We start from the raw sequence: 8,727 nt of genomic DNA, 5'->3' as shown, positions 1-8,727 counted from the left end.
GGGGGGGGGTAGAGGAGAGGAAAGGATAGGATAGACAGAGAGATAAATGGGGGGTAGAGGGGAGGAAAGGATAGGATAGACAGAGAGATAAATGGGGGGTAGAGGGGAGGAAAGGATAGGATAGACAGAGAGATAAATGGTTTGTTCAGCAGTTCAGGTCCTGCTGAACAAAATGAGGTCATTTCCTTCTTCCAGCTTCTGGCTGAACAAACTAGTTTGGGCTGTTCCAACCGTGCTGGCTGTTCTGTGTAGGAGCCGCTCTGCTGGACTACGGCTCTGCTAACATCCACGTTGCTGCGTTGCTTTACTAACATCCACGTTGCTGCGTTGCTTTGCTAACATCCACGTTGCTGCGTTGCTTTACTAACATCCACATTGCTGCGTTGCTTTGCTAACATCCACGTTGCTGCGTTGCTTTGCTAACATCCACGTTGCTGCGTTGCTTTACTAACATCCACGTTGCTGCGTTGCTTTACTAACATCCACATTGCTGCATTGCTTTGCTAACATCCACGTTGCTGCGTTGCTTTGCTAACATCCACGTTGCCGTGTTGCTTTGCTAACATCCATGTTGCTGCGTTGCTTTGCTAACATCCACATTGCTGCGTTGCTTTGCTAACATCCACGTTGCTGCGTTGCTTTGCAAACATTGCTGCGTTGCAAACATTGCTGCGTTGCTGTTGCTTTACAAACATTGCTGCGTTGCAAACATTGCACATTGCTGTGCTACTTTGCAAACATTGCACATTGCTGCATTGCTTTGCAAACATGACTGTGTTGCTTTACAAACATTGCTGCGTTGCTTTGCAAACATTGCTGCGTTGCTTTGCAAACATTGCAAGTCGCTGCGTTGCTTTGCAAACATTGTACGTTGCCGCGTTGCTTTGCTATCATCGAAGTTGCTGTGTTGCTTTGTAAATATTGCATGTTGCTTTGTAAATATTGCAAATTGCTGTGTTGCTTTGCTAACTTCTACGTTGCTGTATTGCTTTGCTAACTTCTACGTTGCTGTGTTGCTTTGCTAACATCCACATTGCTGATTTGCTAACATCCACGTTGCTGCATTGCTTTGCTAACATCCACATTGCTGCATTGCTTTGCTAACATCAATGTTGCTGCGTTGCTTTGCTAACATCCATGTTGCTGCGTTGCTTTGCTAGCATCCACGTTGCTGCGTTGCTTTGCTAACATCCACGTTGCTGCGTTGCTTTGCTAACATCCATGTTGCTGCGTTGCTTTGCTAGCATTGTTCGTTGCTGTGTTGCTTTGCTAACATCCACGTTGCTGTGTTGCTTTGCTAACATCAATGTTGCTGCGTTGCTTTGCTAACATTCACGTTGCTGCGTTGCTTTGCAAACGTTGCTGCGTTGCTTTACTAACATCCACGTTGCTGCGTTGCTTTGCAAACGTTGCTGCGTTGCTTTGCTAAAATCCACGTTGCCGTGTTGCTTTGCTAACATCCATGTTGCTGCGTTGCTTTGCTAACATCCACATTGCTGCGTTGCTTTGCTAACATCCACGTTGCTGCGTTGCTTTGCAAACATTGCCACGTTGCAAACATTGCTGCGTTGTTGTGTTGCTTTGCAAACATTGCTGCGTTGCAAACATTGCACATTGCGGCGTTGCTTTGCAAACATGACTGTGTTGCTTTACAAACATTGCTGCGTTGCTTTGCAAACATTGTACGTTGCCGCGTTGCTTTGCTATCATCGAAGTTGCTGTGTTGCTTTGTAAATATTGCATGTTGCTTTGTAAATATTGCAAATTGCTGTGTTGCTTTGCTAACTTCTACGTTGCTGTATTGCTTTGCTAACTTCTACGTTGCTGTGTTGCTTTGCTAATATCCACATTGCTGATTTGCTAACATCCACGTTGCTGCGTTGCTTTGCTAACATCCACATTGCTGCGTTGCTTTGCTAACATCAATGTTGCTGCGTTGCTTTGCTAACATCCACGTTGCTATGTTGCTTTGCTAACGTCCACTTTGCTATGTTGCTTTGCTAACATCCACGTTGCTGCATTGCTTTGCTAACATCAATGTTGCTGCGTTGCTTTGCAAACGTTGCTGCGTTCCTTTGCTAATATCCACATTGCTGATTTGCTAACATCCACGTTGCTGCGTTGCTTTGCAAACGTTGCTGCGTTGCTTTGCTAACATTCACGTTTCTGCGTTGCTTTACTAACATCCACGTTGCTGCGTTGCTTTGCTAACATCCACGTTGCCGTGTTGCTTTGCTAACATCCATGTTGCTGCGTTGCTTTGCTAACATCCACATTGCTGCGTTGCTTTGCTAACATCCACGTTGCTGCGTTGCTTTGCAAACATTGCTGCATTGCAAACATTGCTGCGTTGCTGTTGCTTTACAAACATTGCTGCGTTGCAAACATTGCACATTGCTGTGCTGCTTTGCAAACATTGCACATTGCTGCATTGCTTTGCAAACATGACTGTGTTGCTTTGCAAACATTGCTGCGTTGCTTTGCAAACATTGTACGTTGCCGCGTTGCTTTGCTATCATCGAAGTTGCTGTGTTGCTTTGTAAATATTGCATGTTGCTTTGTAAATATTGCAAATTGCTGTGTTGCTTTGCTAACTTCTACGTTGCTGTATTGCTTTGCTAACTTCTACGTTGCTGTGTTGCTTTGCTAACATCCACATTGCTGATTTGCTTTGCTAACATCCACGTTGCTGCGTTGCTTTGCTAGCATCCACGTTGCTGCGTTGCTTTGCTAACATCCACGTTGCTGCGTTGCTTTGCTAACATCCATGTTGCTGTGTTGCTTTGCTAGCATTGTTCGTTGCTGTGTTGCTTTGCTAACATCCACGTTGCTGCGTTGCTTTGCTAACATCCACATTGCTGCATTGCTTTGCTAACATCAATGTTGCTGCGTTGCTTTGCTAACATCCACGTTGCTGCGTTGCTTTGCTAGCATCCACGTTGCTGCGTTGCTTTGCTAACATCCACGTTGCTGCGTTGCTTTGCTAACATCCATGTTGCTGCGTTGCTTTGCTAGCATTGTTCGTTGCTGTGTTGCTTTGCTAACATCCACATTGCTGTGTTGCTTTGCTAACATCAATGTTGCTGCGTTGCTTTGCAAACGTTGCTGCGTTCCTTTGCTAATATCCACATTGCTGATTTGCTAACATCCACGTTGCTGCGTTGCTTTGCAAACGTTGCTGCGTTGCTTTGCTAACATTCACGTTGCTGCGTTGCTTTGTAAACATTGCTGCATTGCTTTACTAACATCCACGTTGCTGCGTTGCTTTGCAAACGTTGCTGCATTGCTTTGCTAACATCCACGTTGCCGTGTTGCTTTGCTAACATCCATGTTGCTGCGTTGCTTTGCTAACATCCACATTGCTGCGTTGCTTTGCTAACATCCACGTTGCTGCGTTGCTGTGTTGCTTTGCAAACATTGCTGCGTTGCAAACATTGCACATTGCTGTGCTGCTTTGCAAACATTGCACATTGCTGCGTTGCTTTGCAAACATGACTGTGTTGCTTTACAAACATTGCTGCGTTGCTTTGCAAACATTGTACGTTGCCGTGTTGCTTTGCTATCATCGAAGTTGCTGTGTTGCTTTGTAAATATTGCATGTTGCTTTGTAAATATTGCAAATTGCTGTGTTGCTTTGCTAACTTCTACGTTGCTGTATTGCTTTGCTAACTTCTACGTTGCTGTGTTGCTTTGCTAATATCCACGTTGCTGCGTTGCTTTGCTAACATCCACATTGCTGCATTGCTTTGCTAACATCAATGTTGCTGCGTTGCTTTGCTAACATCCACGTTGCTGCGTTGCTTTGCTAACATCCATGTTGCTGCGTTGCTTTGCTAGCATTGTTCATTGCTGTGTTGCTTTGCTAGCATTGTTCGTTGCTGCGTTGCTTTGCTAACATCCATGTTGCTGCGTTGCTTTGCTAGCATTGTTCATTGCTGTGTTGCTTTGCTAGCATTGTTCGTTGCTGCGTTGCTTTGCTAACATCCATGTTGCTGCGTTTCTTTGCTAACATCCATGTTGCTGTGTTGCTTTGTGGTGTTGTGAGACTAAAATCCCTCCAAACAGCAACATGTTGCCATGAAAAGTTGGATAGCACAGTGCTACTTCCCTAGCCTGCTCGCTGGCTGCAAACTGTGGACTGGATTTCCTGCCTCATTCCTCCTGGTCTCATTGAGACCCGCCTCCCTTCAGGAAATCCAGTCCACAGTTTGCAGCCAGCGAGCAGAGCAGCAGCAGGGAAACACTGGGGATCATTTCAGCACCATGAAGCAGACCAGGATCATGGAGCAGACCAGGATCATGGATCAGACCAGGATCATGGATCAGAACCTCTGATCAGTGAGTTATGTTGGTATCAGAACCCGAACCCGGATTGGATCGGCTCCGTCTCTAAAAACCAGGATCCCGTTCAGGCAAGGTGGGCAGACGACACGCGCAGGACGCGCAAGTGGTCACATGACCAGCTCACGTGAGCGGTTAAATCGAAGCCGTTGCGATTAGAAGATCCCGTTTTATCTTATAATGATATTATCGCGAATGCAATTAATCGTTCAGCCCATTAATGAGTTCAGTTTGAACTCACCCTCTGTTAATATCCTGAACACACACACACACACACACACACACACACACACACACTTCTTTATATAGCCCCCTCCCCCTTGTTTCAGTGTGAGGGTGACTCTAGAAAGAAACGTAATGCTCCTTCAGAAAGGAAATCATCCAGGAAAACCTTCTAATCTGGCTGGAAGACTCTCTGGGGACAAATGATCTCAAATTATTTCTGCCTTGATGTCGATTGTGTTTGAAAATAATGAACAATTAATTTCTGGTCGCTGCTTCAGATGGGAGGAGTCAGAATCTCAGGGTTCCTCTACAAACCTTCCAGCCAGCAGGTTCTGTTCAGTCTGTTACTGTGGTGACTGACCCCGAGTTTAATTCAGCTCTCTTTCTGGAACAGACAACTCAGAGTTTCCCTCATTTCAGGGTTAACATGCTCTTGAGTTTTCACAAAACCCACTATTTGGAATACCCCCCGGGACCGGGTGGAGTGGTTCTTTCTGTTCCCGGCCGACTTGGTTCCCCCTGAAGGGATCCAGACTCTTTCTCTATTTCGTCGTCTCCAACCAGGTGCTGGACAGTGTCTTCGTTCCTCTGTGCCGAGTCTCCGTCCCTGTTTCCTCCCGTCGCTGTCCAACCAGGTGCTGGACAGTGTCTTCGTTCCTCTGTGCCGAGTCTCCGTCCCTGTTTCCTCCCGTCGCTGTCCAACCAGGTGCTGGACAGTGTCTTCGTTCCTCTGTGCCGAGTCTCCGTCCCTGTTTCCTCCCGTCGCTGTCCAACCAGGTGCTGGACAGTGTCTTCATTCCTCTGTGCCGAGTCTCCGTCCCTGTTTCCTCCCGTCGCTGTCCAACCAGGTGCTGGACAGTGTCTTCGTTCCTCTGTGCCGAGTCTCCGTCCCTGTTTCCTCCCGTCGCTGTCCAACCAGGTGCTGGACAGTGTCTTCGTTCCTCTGTGCCGAGTCTCCGTCCCTGTTTCCTCCCGTCGCTGTCCAACCAGGTGCTGGACAGTGTCTTCGTTCCTCTGTGCCGAGTCTCCGTCCCTGTTTCCTCCCGTCGCTGTCCAACCAGGTGCTGGACAGTGTCTTCGTTCCTCTGTGCCGAGTCTCCGTCCCTGTTTCCTCCCGTCTCTGTCCAACCAGGTGCTGGACAGTGTCTTCGTTCCTCTGTGCCGAGTCTCCGTCCCTGTTTCCTCCCGTCGCTGTCCAACCAGGTGCTGGACAGTGTCTTCGTTCCTCTGTGCATAGTCTCCGTCCCTGTTTCCTCCCGTCGCTGTCCAACCAGGTGCTGGACAGTGTCTTAGTTCCTCTGTCCCGAGTCTCCGTCCCTGTTTCCTCCCGTCTCTGTCCAACCAGGTGCTGGACAGTGTCTTCGTTCCTCTGTGCCGAGTCTCCGTCCCTGTTTCCTCCCGTCGCTGTCCAACCAGGTGCTGGACAGTGTCTTCGTTCCTCTGTGCCAAGTCTCCGTCCCTGTTTCCTCCCGTCTCTGTCCAACCAGGTGCTGGACAGTGTCTTAGTTCCTCTGTGCCGAGTCTCCGTCCCTGTTTCCTCCCGTCGCTGTCCAACCAGGTGCTGGACAGTGTCTTCGTTCCTCTGTGCAAAGTCTCCGTCCCTGTTTCCTCCCGTCGCTGTCCAACCAGGTGCTGGACAGTGTCTTCGTTCCTCTGTGCCGAGTCTCCGTCCCTGTTTCCTCCCGTCTCTGTCCAACCAGGTGCTGGACAGTGTCTTCGTTCCTCTGTGCCGAGTCTCCGTCCCTGTTTCCTCCCGTCGCTGTCCAACCAGGTGCTGGACAGTGTCTTCGTTCCTCTGTGCCGAGTCTCCGTCCCTGTTTCCTCCCGTCGCTGTCCAACCAGGTGCTGGACAGTGTCTTAGTTCCTCTGTGCCGAGTCTCCGTCCCTGTTTCCTCCCGTCGCTGTCCAACCAGGTGCTGGACAGTGTCTTAGTTCCTCTGTGCCGAGTCTCCGTCCCTGTTTCCTCCCGTCGCTGTCCAACCAGGTGCTGGACAGTGTCTTAGTTCCTCTGTGCCGAGTCTCCGTCCCTGTTTCCTCCCGTCGCTGTCCAACCAGGTGCTGGACAGTGTCTTCGTTCCTCTGTGCCGAGTCTCCGTCCCTGTTTCCTCCCGTCGCTGTCCAACCAGGTGCTGGACAGTGTCTTCGTTCCTCTGTGCCGAGTCTCCGTCCCTGTTTCCTCCCGTCGCTGTCCAACCAGGTGCTGGACAGTGTCTTCGTTCCTCTGTGCCGAGTCTCCGTCCCTGTTTCCTCCCGTCGCTGTCCAACCAGGTGCTGGACAGTGTCTTCGTTCCTCTGTGCCGAGTCTCCGTCCCTGTTTCCTCCCGTCGCTGTCCAACCAGGTGCTGGACAGTGTCTTCGGTCCTCTGTGCCGAGTCTCCGTCCCTGTTTCCTCCCGTCGCTGTCCAACCAGGTGCTGGACAGTGTCTTCGTTCCTCTGTGCCGAGTCTCCGTCCCTGTTTCCTCCCGTCGCTGTCCAACCAGGTGCTGGACAGTGTCTTCGTTCCTCTGTGCCGAGTCTCCGTCCCTGTTTCCTCCCGTCGCTGTCCAACCAGGTGCTGGACAGTGTCTTCGTTCCTCTGTGCCGAGTCTCCGTCCCTGTTTCCTCCCGTCGCTGTCCAACCAGGTGCTGGACAGTGTCTTCGTTCCTCTGTGCCGAGTCTCCGTCCCTGTTTCCTCCCGTCGCTGTCCAACCAGGTGCTGGACAGTGTCTTCGTTCCTCTGTGCCGAGTCTCCGTCCCTGTTTCCTCCCGTCTCTGTCCAACCAGGTGCTGGACAGTGTCTTCGTTCCTCTGTGCCGAGTCTCCGTCCCTGTTTCCTCCCGTCGCTGTCCAACCAGGTGCTGGACAGTGTCTTCGTTCCTCTGTGCAAAGTCTCCGTCCCTGTTTCCTCCCGTCGCTGTCCAACCAGGTGCTGGACAGTGTCTTAGTTCCTCTGTGCCGAGTCTCCGTCCCTGTTTCCTCCCGTCTCTGTCCAACCAGGTGCTGGACAGTGTCTTCGTTCCTCTGTGCCGAGTCTCCGTCCCTGTTTCCTCCCGTCGCTGTCCAACCAGGTGCTGGACAGTGTCTTCGTTCCTCTGTGCCGAGTCTCCGTCCCTGTTTCCTCCCGTCGCTGTCCAACCAGGTGCTGGACAGTGTCTTCGTTCCTCTGTGCCGAGTCTCCGTCCCTGTTTCCTCCCGTCGCTGTCCAACCAGGTGCTGGACAGTGTCTTCGTTCCTCTGTGCCGAGTCTCCGTCCCTGTTTCCTCCCGTCGCTGTCCAACCAGGTGCTGGACAGTGTCTTCGTTCCTCTGTGCCGAGTCTCCGTCCCTGTTTCCTCCCGTCGCTGTCCAACCAGGTGCTGGACAGTGTCTTCGTTCCTCTGTGCCGAGTCTCCGTCCCTGTTTCCTCCCGTCGCTGTCCAACCAGGTGCTGGACAGTGTCTTCGTTCCTCTGTGCCGAGTCTCCGTCCCTGTTTCCTCCCTTCACCTTCACATATGTGCCTGGTTTGTTTCACTTCAAGTATCTTGTCTGTGAAGGTTTGCTTCGTACATCTGAGGGTATTCCAAAAAAGAGGTTCAACAAACTCTTAAGTCTCTCTCTCCAAACTCTGAGTTAACTCACTCTGAGATGGGAAACACTGAGTTTCTGGTTCCAGAATAGCTGATCTGAATTAGTTCAATCAATTCTGAGTTTGTGAAGCTTGAGTTACACTTGTGCACAACCACAATAAAAAGCCATTGTCAATAGGTCCCAGACACCAGGAGTCACCATGGCAACAGACTGAAAATCACATTGTTCAGCTGTCAAAGTCCCGGCGCTGCAGTCGAGCAGAGAGAAGGCGCAGGGAGAATGTTACTTTGAACATTACTCCATTGACTTAACATTTACCTTAAGATGGACAGGAAGAGATAGGTATTCTGACATATACAACCAGAATATATGCATGTATGCTGTGATTGCTCCTTACTTTGATTTTAATTTCAGTATTTAAATTGATGAAGCTATTAAATGAAAAGATAGTCATGCAGTCGCAGTAGTTTACCAGACTGTTGTTTGAACTGGTCCTACTGAGTACATTCACACCATGGTTACACAGTTTTATCAGAGTGGAGTCATTTAAAATGTGACGATGTGTCCAACACTCAAAATACAAGAATTACTACACACACACTTACCTAGTTTT

General features: G+C 49.9%; 1 protein-coding gene across 2 annotated transcripts in view; it reads left to right on the top strand.

Moving 5' to 3' along the window:
* Window positions 1-8,727, top strand: part of LOC308107018 (ankyrin repeat and SOCS box protein 13-like) — a 34,068-nt gene that overhangs the window by 877 nt on the left and 24,464 nt on the right. The window lies entirely within an intron of this gene.

Source organism: Lipophrys pholis (genome assembly GCF_963383615.2).
Source record: "Lipophrys pholis genome assembly, chromosome: 3".
Lineage (NCBI taxonomy): Eukaryota > Metazoa > Chordata > Actinopteri > Blenniiformes > Blenniidae > Lipophrys > Lipophrys pholis.
The sequence above is the reverse complement of the archived record's forward strand: the minus strand, read 5'-3'. Positions and strand labels throughout refer to the sequence as shown.